Genomic DNA, 15,288 nt, shown 5'->3' on the forward strand with positions numbered 1-15,288 from the left:
AAAAAAAGTGTCTCTCAGAGGTAACATCATTTGATAATTTACTCATCTCTTAGATACTTACTGAATATTGTTATCAGTAAACAGTGAGGAATGTTGAGGTTTACATAGGTTTGTTGTATAGTTGTTAATTAGTTATCCATGGACCAAAATCAAAATGTTCTGCCTGGACTCTATACCCAGTCTCTCATTCCCTGTGCCTATTCTCTTGGGGTTTAGGTTTCCTTCCTACGTTTCAAAAGGCAGCAAGCTATGATTCAGCTCTGAACTACTGTAGTCATTTTGAAATTTTGGCTCAGAATTGCAACTACATTTTCAAATTTTTCCTTAAAAGGAAGTCAGAAATCTAAATGAATTTGTGAAAGCCAATTCAAGGTTTTATAAATGGCCGAGTTATTGGCCCATCTTTGTCCTATGCTGTGTGTAAAGTGTCCCTGTTTGATTGGTTGACTTATTCATCTGTCCCATTATTGTAAGCATCATAAAACTGGAAGGCAGTCTTGTTTTCTTTGACTCTACATTATCTAGCGTGATGTCTGGCATATAGTGGGCACATATAAACTTTGTCAAATGATTCAACAGGGAAGATTAAGGCCTAGATTTTTAAAAATTAAAATTAAAAAATTATTAGGGGCTGCAGAGATGGCTCAGAGGTTAAGAGCACTGACTGCTCTTCCAGAGGTCCTGAGTTCAATTCCCAGCAACCACAGAACCATCTGTAATGAGATCTGGTGCCCTCTTCTGGCCTGCAGTCATACATGCTGTATACATAATAAATAAATAAATCTTAAAAAAAAATGTGTTTGTGTGTGTGTGTACGCGTGCGTGAGAGTGAGAGTGAGAGAGAGAGAGAGAGAGAGAGAGAGAGAGAGAGAGAGAGAGAGAGAGAGAGAGAGAGAGAGATGCACATGCTCACTTGTGGTGGTTAGGGGACAACTTGGGAAAGCTGGTTCTTTTCTTCCACGTGTGGGTCCTATGGATTGAATGATGCTCAGCAGGATGAGAAGCAATTGCTTTTACACACTAAGCCATCTCTCTAGTCCCCTAAAAATGTATTTTATAATCAATAAAAGATGGAGAATTGACACCTTAGGATGGCCACTAGAAAAAATAGACAATAACCGATATTTGATAGGCTATGGAGACATTGGAACACTTGTGAACTCTTGCTGGGACTATGAAGTGATGGCACCATTACAGAAAACAGTATGACTGACCTTCAAGAAAATTAGAGACAAATTACTATATGATCCAGCAATTCAACTTCTGAATATAAATATTCAAAAACTTGAAAGCAGAAATTTCATATATTTTCACAGCATCATTATTCATAATATTCAAGAAATAGAGGCAATCCAAACGTCCACTAATGAGTAAATAGAAAAGGGAAATGTGGAATACAGCTGCAATACAGTATTACTCCGTGTTAAAGGGAAGAATCTCGTAGTGCTGTCCTTTTGTAACTGGCTTATCTCATTATGTTAAGTGGAGTAAGTTCATTATGTAAAGTGAGATAAGCCAGTTAAAGTACTGTGAGAGTCTACCCCTGTGGGTTTCTAGTGCTCTCACATTCCTAGAGAAAGAAAGATTGTGATTCTGAGAGGTCGAGGGTGAGAGAAATGCAGAGCTAGTGTTTTGTGAATATAAACCTTCAGCGTTGTAAGATGAAGAGAATTCTGTAGATGGGTGGTTGCAATGACTCTTGTCAGGAATGTACTGAATGTCACTCAGCATGTGCTTATAACTGGTATGGACAATAAACTTTATGTTATATTTTGCCAGAATTTTAAACAGTGAAAATGAAAATGGCATCCCAGAGCTGAAAAGAGAAGTGGACACACATCCATCCCTAACCTAGAAGCTATTTCCAATTGATAACTTCTTGCAAATGAAAATTTAGTTTCTTCCAAGGGAGTCTCACTGGGGAAACAAACTATTCTTAAGGGTAGGCTGCATGTCCAGTAGTAGATGGCCAACAGAAAATGAATTCAACAGCATCTTTGTAGGTTCCTTGTCTCATAATGTCATGTCAGGGCTCTTCCTTTTTAAAAAATATCTTATTATTTATTATTTTATCTCTGTATTTTTTTCTTCTGTTTTTCACCCTACAGGTAATATATATATATATATATATATATATATATATAATAGTTTCCAGTTTAGTGTTTTTATGGCATTCCTGAGTGTATGAATGAGTGGATCTCTGTTTCTTATCCTTTTTCATGGACTCTTTTGTTTGTTTATTTGTTTTGTCCCATTCCAATGTGTTCATTTTAATTTTATCTTATGATATTTCATATAATTTAATTGTTATCTTTTAGAAGCCCATTTATTTTCTAGTGAGCAACAGAGAGGAGGTGGATCTGGATGTGAGGGGAGTCAGGGAGGAGCTGGGAGGAGTAGAAGAAGGGGAAACTAATCAGGATACATCACGTGAGGAAAAAATATTTTCAATAACAGAGAAAAAGAAAAAAATAAAGGGAGGCAAAAAGTAAACATCTATGTTTAGGTAAAGAACTCATTCTGTACTATGTTAAAGGACTCTTTAGTATCAATGTGAGCTTGTGCTGGCTTCCATTTCTGTATTGTACATTTGACAGACTGCCTGTGCACAAAACCTAGCTTAGTGTCCTTCGCTTGTCTAAGAAACCCACTTTCTACATGAAAATCAGCTAATGTTGTCCCCTTTGGCCTTCCTCTTTCCTCCCTCTCTTATAACCCTACACACTGTGTGCCTGTGTCAGAGTGCTTTCCACTGAACCCTGCCATCAGCTGTGCCCATGAGCCTGGGAGTTCTTTCAGGAGAAGCATGATATTTAAAGTCTCCATCCCTGGTCCTTAGTAGATCATCAGTGTCTGAGTAACCAATGCATCCCATCTTCTCTACATTATGAAGTGCATTGTTAATGTCAGGCCTTTAGATAATCAACATTCTGAAGCCAAATCGTACCTGGAGGGCAGGGCTCCAAATACCCACAGAAGGAAATGATGCAATAACTTGGTCTAAAATTGACTTTCCCCTCGTATTTCATTCTTTTCAGCCTGCCTTCCTGAAGTTTGAGATCATTTCTTAAGTACATGGCTGCCTTCAAGTTCTGCCTTGGGTCTGCTTTCCTGGAATAGCACGAGCTAAGACCCTGATTAGAACTTTAGGCTTTGAATGGTGCATATGGAATTTTCAAGAGGGAGATTGTGACAGGGCATTCTAGGCAAAGAGCAAGGCATGAGCAACAGCAAAGAATGAGCAGTTCAAGACGTGTTAAAGGGTTGGCAGGAGTCAGCGGGAGCCTGTGGGATAATGAGGGCTTGTGAAGGAGAAAATTGTCAGAAGATTGCTCAACTGAGCACTACCTGCCAGATATACTGAGCTGAGAATATTGGAAAATAATTATCTAAAGTTTTATTTAGGGTTTGATTATTCTTTATCTCTGGGAACCAATGGTTCAAGAACTGTATGAGAAATTTGATTTGTGTAGTCAGGGAAAAATTGAATATTTAGGTAAAATATCAAATTTTGGAGAATGAAATTAGTCATAGTTTGCATATTACCTTCACATGAGTAAAGTGAATTTGTGTCTCGATTATTGTGCTTGGCATTTTTCAAGAAGGAAAGAAAATGAATCAAACAGTATCTATTATTAGCAATAAAACACAAAATAGCAGTACATTTTCATTATCATGAACAAAGTGTAAGTTTCTTATGTAACCACTTCTTACTTTACTATCTCATCTGTTTTTTGTGTGCTGGTTGCCCCCCCCCCCAAAAAAAAAGTCTGCTGCAAATGGCACCCAACATGGGGACATATTTCCATATAAGACCTGAAAAAGCTTTTAAAATGTTCCAAAACACACAAAAATAGAGCCAAACACAGCTTCCTAGTCCTGTAATCTCCCATGTGGTAAAATACATATTTCCCAGCAATTGCTTCCAGACTTGAGCCACCAGCACACCATGAGCTAAGCTGCATGGTGGTTTAAGATTTTGCTTCTGCAGGCAGCAAAGGTTACAGATACACAGTAAAGCAAGTTCAGACAGAAAAAAAACCAAAAAAACCAACAACCCTCAAACAGGTTACAGTGTATTTAAAAATGTGCATAGGCTTGAGGGAAAAAAAAAGAAAATGGGTATAGACAGTCATGGAAAAAAAGTAAATCATTTATAAATAATAAAAACAGAATAAGCTATGTAGAGATGGGAAATACACAGGGAGTCTGGATCCTGTATGGTGTTGTATTGACTTTAAATTTTTTGATTGTTGATGAGTGGACAATAGCTGATGAGTGGACAAAAGGCATTGGATTCTAAAACTTAGTGAATTAAAACAACCTACCTATTTTAAAAATGTCTTACCTTCAAAATGGAAGTAAAAAATAGGTTACATTGGGGAAGAGGTTATGCTTTTGTTTCCACAGAAAGTGGATAGCTGTACATAAGTTCAAGTTTAAAGAGGATCAGGTTTGATTAGGGGAGATCCCGGAAATCCTGGCTACAAACATTTTACAAAAAAAACCCCCTAAAATAACTACAAGACAGGTAATGTACATTTTACCTACTCAAACATAAAACAAAAAACATCTTTGGCTGGCTTGTGTACAACATACAGTGCATACTTGTGTTATTGTAGATATGTATGTTACTTTTCAAAGTTTGTGCATTTTCAGTGCAAGGGGACCAGACACCAATGAAAACAGGTGACCCAGGTGATCCAGCCTTGTAGATGTAACCAATCGTATTATTAAAATAAGAAACACAGAGCCAAGGTAAAAGAGAAAAGCCGAGAGGTCAGAGCTCAGAGATAAAATCTTACCTCCTGCAGTGCTCCTAGCTTCCCCGAGAGAGGGAGGTACTTCCTGTGTCCCTGTTTAAATAATCTTTCTGTTCTGCCTTCTCATTGGTTGTAAACCCAACCACATGACTGCCTCATCACTGCCTGTAAGTACCGCCCTCCAGGTCTTAAAGGCGTATGTCTCCAATACTGGCTGTATCCCTGAACACACAGAAATCTACCTAGCTCTTCTAACCACCACGCTCTTGCTATGGCTCTAATAGCTCTGACCCCAGGGCAACTTTATTTATTAATATAAAATTAAAATCACATTTCAGTACAAATAAAATATCACCATATTTCCCCTTTTCTATTTTAATAAAAAGAAAAAAGGCAAAAGTTATAACTAACAAAAGAAAAACTATATACAAAAGTACAATAACTATATACAATATATACAAGTAACAAATACCTAAACGATGTCTAGTCCATTTGTATTTGACAAATCAGAGAAAATAATTCCCTTATCTATCCTATTTTAGTAAGTTCAAAATGTATCTAATTCACTTTTTATCCTAATTAATCTTCAACTATAACTAACTAATCTTCAACTCCCTCAGAGACCCAAGAAGGAAATAATATTAGCTAACAAAAATAAAACAGGAAGTGCACAAAAGCAACTTCCAAAAATTTTGTGAGTTGACAGAAACAGCCAGCTGCCTGGACAGTCACCTGAGGTTTCTCTTCAGTGTTGGGGCATCATCTTCAGCCTATAGGCTTATCGTATCTGACAGACTCATTTGTGAAGTAGGTTGTACACAAGGTCAACAGTTCAACCTCACATTGGGTGAGAGCAGTCCATGTACCAGAAACACCTGAATTCCACTAGTGTCATGTCATGATTCAGGATTTTAAATTCTGGAAATTGTTGATGGTTTTTGAATTCAGCTGTCCATTCTTCTTGGCTGTGTATATATGGCTTCATCTAAGCATCCCCTTCTCCACATCCCTCTATCAAATGCCAGTCTACTATTGAGAGGCGTGAGCTTTCAGTTGCTGTTCCATTGCACAACAGAAGCCATCGGCCCACTGCCTGTTCAGCTGCCTTCAAAGAAAAGGGCACTGTACCTTTTCCAGATTGTGAAGGCCACTTCAGGGATGGTGCCATATTGTCCTGGCCTCAGAAGATGCCGTCTGATAAAGCCATAACCACACTTGTTTTGGCAGGAATCAGTAGTCCTTTGTTTCGTGTTCTGTCTGTCCATTTTGTCCTGTTGATACGAGGATACTTTGTTGTCCAGTGGCTAACTTTTGCCATAATGAAAGTTAACTCCATATGCAGTTTCTTCAATGCCCATATTTTCTCTGAAGTAGATTGGTACTGCCAGGAGCCGACATGTCTCAAAAAAGAAAAATTTCTAAGTTATTAAAACATTTTAAATGCCATATTCGGTAGATTTCTGAAGGGTTTGAAGATGACCTGTCTAAAATATATCTGCTCAATTTTAAAAACATATCTAATATGACTACAATTTCTATTGTAATGTCTAATTACTAACTTTCATTTCTTTATATCCTAATAGTTGGTAATAATGTAAAGTATTTAAAACTAGTAATTGTCTTTTTTTTTCTTTTCTTTCTTTCTTTCTTTTTTTTTTTTTTTAAAAAAAACAAGAACCTTAAATCTAATCTCTTTTGCTTAGCCTTTTTTCTAACCCTTGACAACTTGTAACCAACCCCCCTAAACAATGAAAATTATCCCAGACCCAAAACCCATTAAAAGAACCAAAAAACCACCCGCCCCACACCACTTCTTTGGCAATGTGGGTGTCATATTTTTAAAATTGCTTCCTGCTGGGTATGGGCGAAGTTATCTTTATCCTGAAAGAAAAATTTAGGTTAATTGTCAAATTCTAGGAAAGGTAACTATATCCTTCATTATTATCCAGTCTGTGTATAAAGCCAAAGTTCAGGGTTTATCTCAAGTCCTTATTTAAGTCGTCTTTGAGACTGGATCATCTCAGCTAGTCATCTCAAAATTGCTCTGAGCACCTTGTAGTTCAAAGCTGATCTATAGATGATGTTTGTCAGTTCAGTGATATTATTATTGTCCACGTGGAATTGTTGTTGTTGTGTTTGTTGTTGTGGGGCCCCATCTTCTTCCTGGAGATTTCAGTTGATGTTAGGCCTGGCCATGATTTCCTGCAGAAAACTGATAAGAGACTCGAACACAAAGACATATATATGCAGCTAACTGAAGCCTTTTTTCTAGAATTAGTTAGTACTCTATATGACCATTCATATCTTAACAAAGTTTAAAATGTATATATATATTAATCTTGTAAATTTTGATATAAAATTTATACTTTAAGAAAAGTTTAAAGAATAGAATAGAATCAAAGAGTTGAGATTAGTAATAGAATAGTCCCTTAATTAATTTGGCTTTTGTCCTGTCCCATAGCAGAAAATGGCTCTTTCTAGCATGATACAGGGAGTTTGCATTTTCCTTTTAACAACATGCTTGAGTTTGAAGAAGGAGAGAGCCATTCTCCAACTCCAAAGTCAGCTTTAAATTTTAATTGAACTGGGACTATTAGAAAACCAATAGTGTTAAATCTTTAGAGAAAAGCAGAAACAAACATTTAAGAAGACATAAAATTTTTTAGATAATATATACCCATATGCCATATACTCCCATATACTCTGTTTCCTGGGATAGATGATTTGTCCCTTTTCTTCAGTTGTCTCATTTGTCTTGTGTCCTTCAGATTCCTTAACCTTCATTCTCCTAAAAGACAAAAACAAAAACCTTCCCCCAAGACTAATTTTGGGGATGTTCCTTTTTGGCAAGTTATTATCTGATTAAATGAAAAGACATGTGTTACAGGTACAAGTTAGTTTAAATTGGATGTTCATGCTGGTTGATGAACTATCACCTCCTCTAATTAAGAGGTTTCTCTTGTTCAAATCGAACCTTTATCAATTTTGATGGTACCCACAGCTTATCTTCTCCTATAGAAACAAAAGCAAAACCTCGTCCCCAACGTAATACATACCCTGGCTTCCATTCTGAGGTCAGCACATCCTTAAAGTATATAGGCTGATTTAATTCTGTAGTTTTTTCTATTACCCAATGTCTCTCTGCAGCTGTTGTTCCTTTCTCATTGGCATTCAGAAAATTCAAAGTTAATAGAGCATTATGCAGTCTATTTCTGGGGGTTTTTGTTACTCCTTTCTGTTTATTTAGCATATCCTTTAGAGTTCTGTTTGATCTTTCTATAACTGTTTGACCTGTAGGATTATGTGGTATACCTGTAATATGCTTTATTTTGTAATAATCAAAAAACTGTTTCATTTTAACAGAGACATATGATGGAGCATTGTCAGTTTTGATTTGTGCAGGTATACCCATGATGGCCATAACTTCTAGCAAATGAGTGATTACAGAATCAGCTTTTTCAGAACTCAAAGCAGTTGCCCATTGAAATCCTGAATAAGTATCAATGGTGTGGTGTACATATTTCAATTTTCCAAATTCTGCAAAGTGAAACACATCCATCTGCCAAATTTCATTCCTCTGAGTACCCTTTGGGTTACATCCTGCTGAATGGCATTTGATTATAGAAAGAACAAGTAGGACATTTCTTTACTATTTCTTTGGCTTGTTGCCAGGTTATGGAAAAATCCTTTTTTAAACCTTTACTATTGACATGATGTTTTTTATGAAATTCTGAGGCCTCCAGCACATTTCCTATCAATAATTTATCATACTCATCATTGCCTTGTGCTAAAGGGCCTGGCAAACCAGTATGAGATCGGATGTGAGTTATATATAAAGGATGACTCCTTTTCCTGATTGTATCTTGTAATTGAATAAATAGTGAAGTTAATTCTGAAGCATCAGGGATAAATTCTGTAGTCTCAATATGTAATACCACTCTTTTAGCATACTGAGAGTCAGTTACTATGTTGAGAGGTTCTGAAAAATCCATTAATACCAACAGAATAGCATACAATTTTGATTTTTGCACTGAATTATAAGGACTTTGTACCACTTTACTTAAATTTTCTGATTTGTAACCTGCCTTTCCTTGTTTGTTGGCATCTGTATAAAATGTACGAACTCCAGATATGGGTTTTTGCCGTACAATTCGAGGCAAGATCCAATCAGCTCTCTTTATAAAATCAATTCTGTTGCTTTTGGGATATTTGATGTTAATTTCTCCCAAAAAATTACTGCAAGCTCTTTGCCAAGGTTCACTTTTTGTCCATAATTTTTCAATGTCCTCCTTAGTTAAAGGTACGACAATTTTTGCTGGGTCTATTTCTGCTAACTGACGAAGTCTCAATTTTTCTTTAAGCAAGCAGCTCACAGTCCAGCCTGAGCCCAGACCTGGGCCGGGGCTAGGGAGCCGGCTGCTCCGGCTAGGGAGCCGGCCCCAAGCAGTTTTTAATGGATTCTTGTCACGTTGGGCGCCAGATGTAGATGTAACCAATCGTATTATTAAAATAAAAAACACAGAGCCAAGGTAAAAAAAAAAAGCCAAGAGGTCAGAGCTCAGAGATAAAATCTTACCTCCTGCAGTGCTCCTAGCTTCCCTGAGAGAGGGAGGTACTTCCTGTGTCCCTGTTTAAATAATCTTTCTGTTCTGCCTTCTCATTGGTTGTAAACCCAACCACATGACTGCCTCATCACTGCCTGTAAGTACCGCCCTCCAGGTCTTAAAGGCGTATGTCTCCAATACTGGCTGTATCCCTGAACACACAGAAATCTACCTAGCTCTTCTAACCACCACGCTCTTGCTATGGCTCTAATAGCTCTGACCCCAGGGCAACTTTATTTATTAATATAAAATTAAAATCACATTTCAGTACAAATAAAATATCACCATACAGCCTCTCATGGTGCCTTGTTGCAGTTTCCTCAGAGTTCTAGATCCAGAACAGCTTCAAGGTTGCTGGCTGAGATGGTCTAGCCTCACAGACTATTCTAGCCAGGACTGCAGATAAGCCTTCTGTTTTCCCATTGCACAGAGACTGGACAACAAATGTTACTACTAGCTCTCCCAGGACTTGACCATTACCCTAATCTTCTCAGGGTCCCTCCAATGATACTTTCACTCCCAGACAACAGGAAGCAGCCTAGAGAACATGACACCCATATTCCCAAGAGGTGGGGTGTGGGTGAGTTTTGATCATTCAGTGTGTTATGGATGTTTGTCATCATTTGAGGGGGGGTGGTGGTTACAAATTGTTACTGGTCATGGTCATGGAAAAAGCTAAACAAAGGAGATTAGATTCAAGAATCTCTTTCTGAAGGGACAAAGTGGGATATAGTATAGAAATGATAGGATAAAAGGGTAGATTATTGAATCTACTTTTAAACTAAAAAATCAACTACTAATCTTAAATATTTTACATTGGCATGGATTTTTGTATATTGATACAAATTTAAGGTTATTTTTGTTATAGTGCATTATATATTTCTATTTCTTCTTTAAAGTATTGTACCTATGCATCTCGTTTATAAATGTAATGTAAAATTCTAGTCCTTAAAAGCTATTTAGGATAATAAAGAAATACAGGTTAATAATCATCTGTAACATCAAACTTACAGTTATGTTAGGTGTGTTTTTAAGGTCATAGGAGATATAGTTTAGATAGATAGGTGATCTTCAAACACTTCAAAGACCTATAAAATATGGCATTTAAAATGTTTTAGAATATATAGATTTTTCACAATGAGGCACATCTGCTCAACCAGCAGCATTGAAGAAAAAAAAAAAAAGAAAATAAAATGGGTATCTGGTTCCCTTGCTCTGAAAACACATAAACTTTTAGAAGGTAACATACATATCTGTATTAGTAAAGTATAGACTGTAGGTAGACTGTAGGTTGTACACAAGTTAGCCAAAGATGATTTTTTTTATTTTATGTTTGAGCAGGTAAAATATATGTTATGTCTTTGGTAATTTTTTTTGGTTTATTTCTTTATGTCTATAGTCAGATTTTTCAGGGGGTCTTCCTCGATCAAACCTGATCATCTTTAACCTGGAATGAATCCACAGCCTCTCATTCCCTGTGGAAGTAAAAGCATAACCTCTCTCCCAAAGCAACACACCTTTTGACTTTCATTTTGAAGTCAAGATATTCTTAAAATATATAGGTTGGTTTAATCTAGCAGTTTTCATAATCCAATGTTTCTTAGCAGTTATTGCTCTCTCATTAGCAGTCAAAAAACTTAAAGACAACACAATAGCACACAGGATCCAGACTCTCTGTATATTTTCCATCTTTACCTGTTTTTTTTTTCTTTTATATTACTTTACTCCCTTTTAAGGACTTTATTATTTAAAATTATATATTTTTATGATTGTCTATACCCTTTTTCTTTTCTCTCCCAAGTCCTTGTACATTTTTATACATACTGTAAGCCATGTAGAGGTATTTTTTCTTCTGGATCTGTCTCTACTGAGCATCTGCAGTCTTTCCTGTCTACATGAGCAAAACCCCAAACCTGCCATGCAGCACACTGGTGGAGCTCATGCTGGTGGCTCAAGGCCACAGGCAGCACCCAGAAGATGCCTCTCTGTACCACTCCATGTGAGAGACTCCAGGAACCCACCATTCGGCTTACTTATCTCATGGCCTGCATGGCCAGCATGAGAGACATGAGCCACTTTTGGCTCCATTTTTGTGTGTTTAGAACCTTTTTAAAGCTTTCTCAGGTCTTATGTGGATGTATGTGCTAGACATCTGGATTCCATTTGTAGGTGGAGTATTTCATCAGGACAGCAATCTGCTCTGTTCTGCCAGTCACTTCCCAAATTGCCACTCAGAGACTTATTATTAATTACAAATGCTCAGCCGATAGCTCGGGCTTGTTTTTTTGGATTAAAGTAGATTCAATAATCTACCCTTTTATCTCATCATTTCTATATCAGACAGGGATCTATTTCATGCAACTGTGACTCTTTCTAGTACTTTGTACAATTTTTGGTACACAACTTGTCATGTGTTATGGTGGTTTGAATGAGAATGACCCCCATAGGTTCATATACTTGCATGCTTAGTCTGCAGTTGGTGAACTGTTAGAGAAGGATTAGAACAATTAGGAAGTGTGGCCTTGTTGGAGAAAGTGTGCCACTGGGGATGGGCTGTGAGGTTTCAAGAGCCCATGTGAGGCCCATTGTCTGCTGCCTATGGATCAGGATGTAGAACTCTCAGCTACTTTTCCAGCACAATGCCTGCTTGTGTGCTGTCATGCTGTCTGCCATGATGATAATAGACTAGTGCTCTAAAATTGTAAGCCAGGACCAATTAAATGCCTTTCTTTATGAGTTACCTTGGTCATGGTGTCTCTTCACAACAATAGCACAGTGACTAAGACAGAAACATTCCAATACTTGTTGAGTTAAATTGAACAAGTCTCCATTTATCTGATACATTTGACATAGCTCCTTATCCTATCTCAGACACAAGACATTTTATAGTATGAAAATTTCATTAACTATCTCAGAACCCCTCATAGAATATTGAAATGTACCAGTAATAATTAGCACCAACAAAAACCTCACATCATCACCAGCTTGAGATCTTAGAGCGCAGAGGTTTTCTGAAATATGTTCATGTGTGTTTGTTTCCATGTCATAGGTGTTTTCTTTTCTAGCACAGTTACATGAAATTACAATAGCCTTCTTTATAAGTTACTGTTTAGTAAGTGTAATGGTAAAAACAATTTTAAAAGCTCAGGTATTATAAATTATTTGTTTGTGAAGCTATTTGAAAAGTTAGCTGTCCCTGACTTTTCCAGCTCTTTGAAAGGGGACAAAAAGTTAGATACTGAGGAATTGTTCATATATATCTCCGTGGTTTCCATTTGGTATGGGAAAGCATTTTTCAAAGTTTTCCATGCCTTTGCTTGATTTAATTTCATGCTCACTGAAGCCCATTTCCATCTCAGTTACTAACACCTTGAACTTGTGATTTTCCTCTATTAAGTAGAACAGATGACATTTGATAAGACTTTCAGCTTCTAAGCTCCATGGCTCAGAAACTGCATTAGGAAGATCCCATGGCATTCTTTTTACTGATCCCACTAAGCCCCTGAAAATATACTATGACCACCACAATTTTTTCAGCCTTAGTCTGGACCCAGCATAAAAGAAGCTAGAGACTTGGAAGCCTCTGATGCCTGGGGTGCAGCATTTATACTTCATTAGCCCAGAGCAGTTGTCTCCCCTCCTCCCTTCTGCCTCTTTATCTTCCCATCTGGGCCTGGGGCTAAGACTGCCAGGACCCTGGGAAGGTGGGACAGAGCCATCTAAAATGCCTCCCAGGAGAAGCTGTAGACAACCTCCACCCTTTCTCCACTGCAGGGATTTAATCCCGCCCCACCCCCACCCCCACCCTCAACTCCAGAGGGAGAGCGGCTTCTCTTTGTAGCTAGGGTAGACTTTGAACTCACAATCCTATGTCTCCATTTCCTGCCAGTGGGGATTATAAAGCACTCCACCAGCCCACCAGCCCAGCTTTACTGTCTCTTTTGATTTTTTTCTGTTCCTGGCTTGTTCTAACCTCAGAGTTTAGATTCTCCGTATGGGAAAAGTGATATTTGCTGGTGTGAACAGTGAATGGTGGTAGAGTGGAAGTGAGTATCTGGAATTTTGACTTTGAATTTACTGTTGGGGTGTCTTGGGAAGCATAATTGTGTTCCCTTTGTAGTGGTGGATATGTTCCAAGTTCCCCAGTAGATGTCTAAAACCATAGAATATTTTATATGTATACACAAATACATACTACATATATATGTGTGTATATATATATATATATATATATATATATATATATATATATATATATATATATATAGTGTGTGTGTGTGTGTGTGTGTGTGTGTGTGTGTGTGTGTGTGTGTAAAATAAAGTTTCACATTTTCTTTAAAGGAAGTACTTTATGGCTTCTCTCTGACATATCTGAACTTCCGGATTGCTGAGTTTGCACTTTGGGATTATTAAGTAAAATGAACTATATCACCACAGTTGATGTGTGATGATCCTGGCAGATAGTATATATACACAGTGTAGAAATGCTGGACTGCTGAATGGCCCATGGGCAGGTAGTATACACAACTTGCAAATACTAGATGAAGAGATGACTCATGTTTGGGGCAGAATGGAATAGGATGGTACGGTTGTTATCCTCAGCCACATGCATCTTAAAATTTACAAATGGTCTGGTTTTGAATTTCTTATATCAGAAACTCAGTGGACTGCTGGCAGCTGAAACCACAAATAAGGGGACTAGTGGTTTTGTGCTTATCGGGCCTCAGTTTCACCACCCATAATTTCGGGGGACTGTTGGAAGGATGAGACTCAATGGAAGAGAATGAAGGAGGTGCAAATGGAAAGAGCTCACCCAGGCTGGGGTGCATGGTGGGTACCCTTCATGTCTGAGCTCACCTGCCTTTGCCCACATCCTCCCTGCAAAGCGAGTTGAACAGAAAGGCTCTAAAACTGGGGAATTATCCAAAACAAAGCCCAAAGGGAGTCTAACCCCCTTTGGGTATGCAAGCAGGGAAGGTTAGTACTTCACTAGGACTGTTTGCGGGGAACACACACTGTCACTGCCCCAGACAAACAGCAGGTGATGCTTTGCTGACCTGCTTTTCTGGAACAATTTACACATACAGGGACGTGCCAGCCAGAGAAAGGACTGATGCCAGGAGCCTGCCAGTTGGACCAGGACTTGCATCAACTCTGGAGATCAAGTGGCCAGTGGCTCCGAGTCCTGCTCTGGTGCCCTCTGACCTATAAAGCATCTGAGACCTGTACGATGTTTTCTGTGCCCCATCTGTGTGCTCCTACCCAGGAAGGAAGGAGAGACAAAGAAAATCCTGGAAGAAGAGCAGGACTACTGCTTACTATTGTTTTTATCCTCTCCCTTTTCCCTTAACACTCTCTCCTTCTCTATGCCCTCCCCCCTATCACCTATGGACTATGTATCACTGGATCAAGTCACTTAACTCTTTTGAACCTTTAAAATCTTTGAATTGTTAATTAATTGTGTGTGTGCCCCACATATATACCTATGAGAGAGAGGAGAGAGATACATGTGTGTCCCACATATGCTCATGAGAGAGAGAAAAAGAGGGAGAGACAGAAAGAGAAAGAGAAAGAGAAAGAGAAAGAGAAAGAGAAAGAGAAAGAGAAAGAGAAAGAGAGAGCCAGAGTGCACATTTGGAGATCAGAGGAAAAAATGTTATTTTATACATATACCTTACACGTATAAACTAATGTAGGTGGTTTGTCGCCATGTGTGGCAGTGAACCACATGTGTGGCTGGTCTAGCAATTTTATCAGATTCCTCCTTTTATTCCTGACCTCTTCGGAATCTCTTGCTCAATATAGCATGTACAGTGACTCTTAGAGTTTATGACGGTTTTTAAAAACATGTTTTTCGAAGTTTTTGTACAAGTGTATATTGTATGTTGAACACATTTCTCCTCCATGCCCCGGCACCCTCT

Source organism: Peromyscus maniculatus, chromosome 2 (assembly GCF_049852395.1).
Source record: "Peromyscus maniculatus bairdii isolate BWxNUB_F1_BW_parent chromosome 2, HU_Pman_BW_mat_3.1, whole genome shotgun sequence".
Lineage (NCBI taxonomy): Eukaryota > Metazoa > Chordata > Mammalia > Rodentia > Cricetidae > Peromyscus > Peromyscus maniculatus.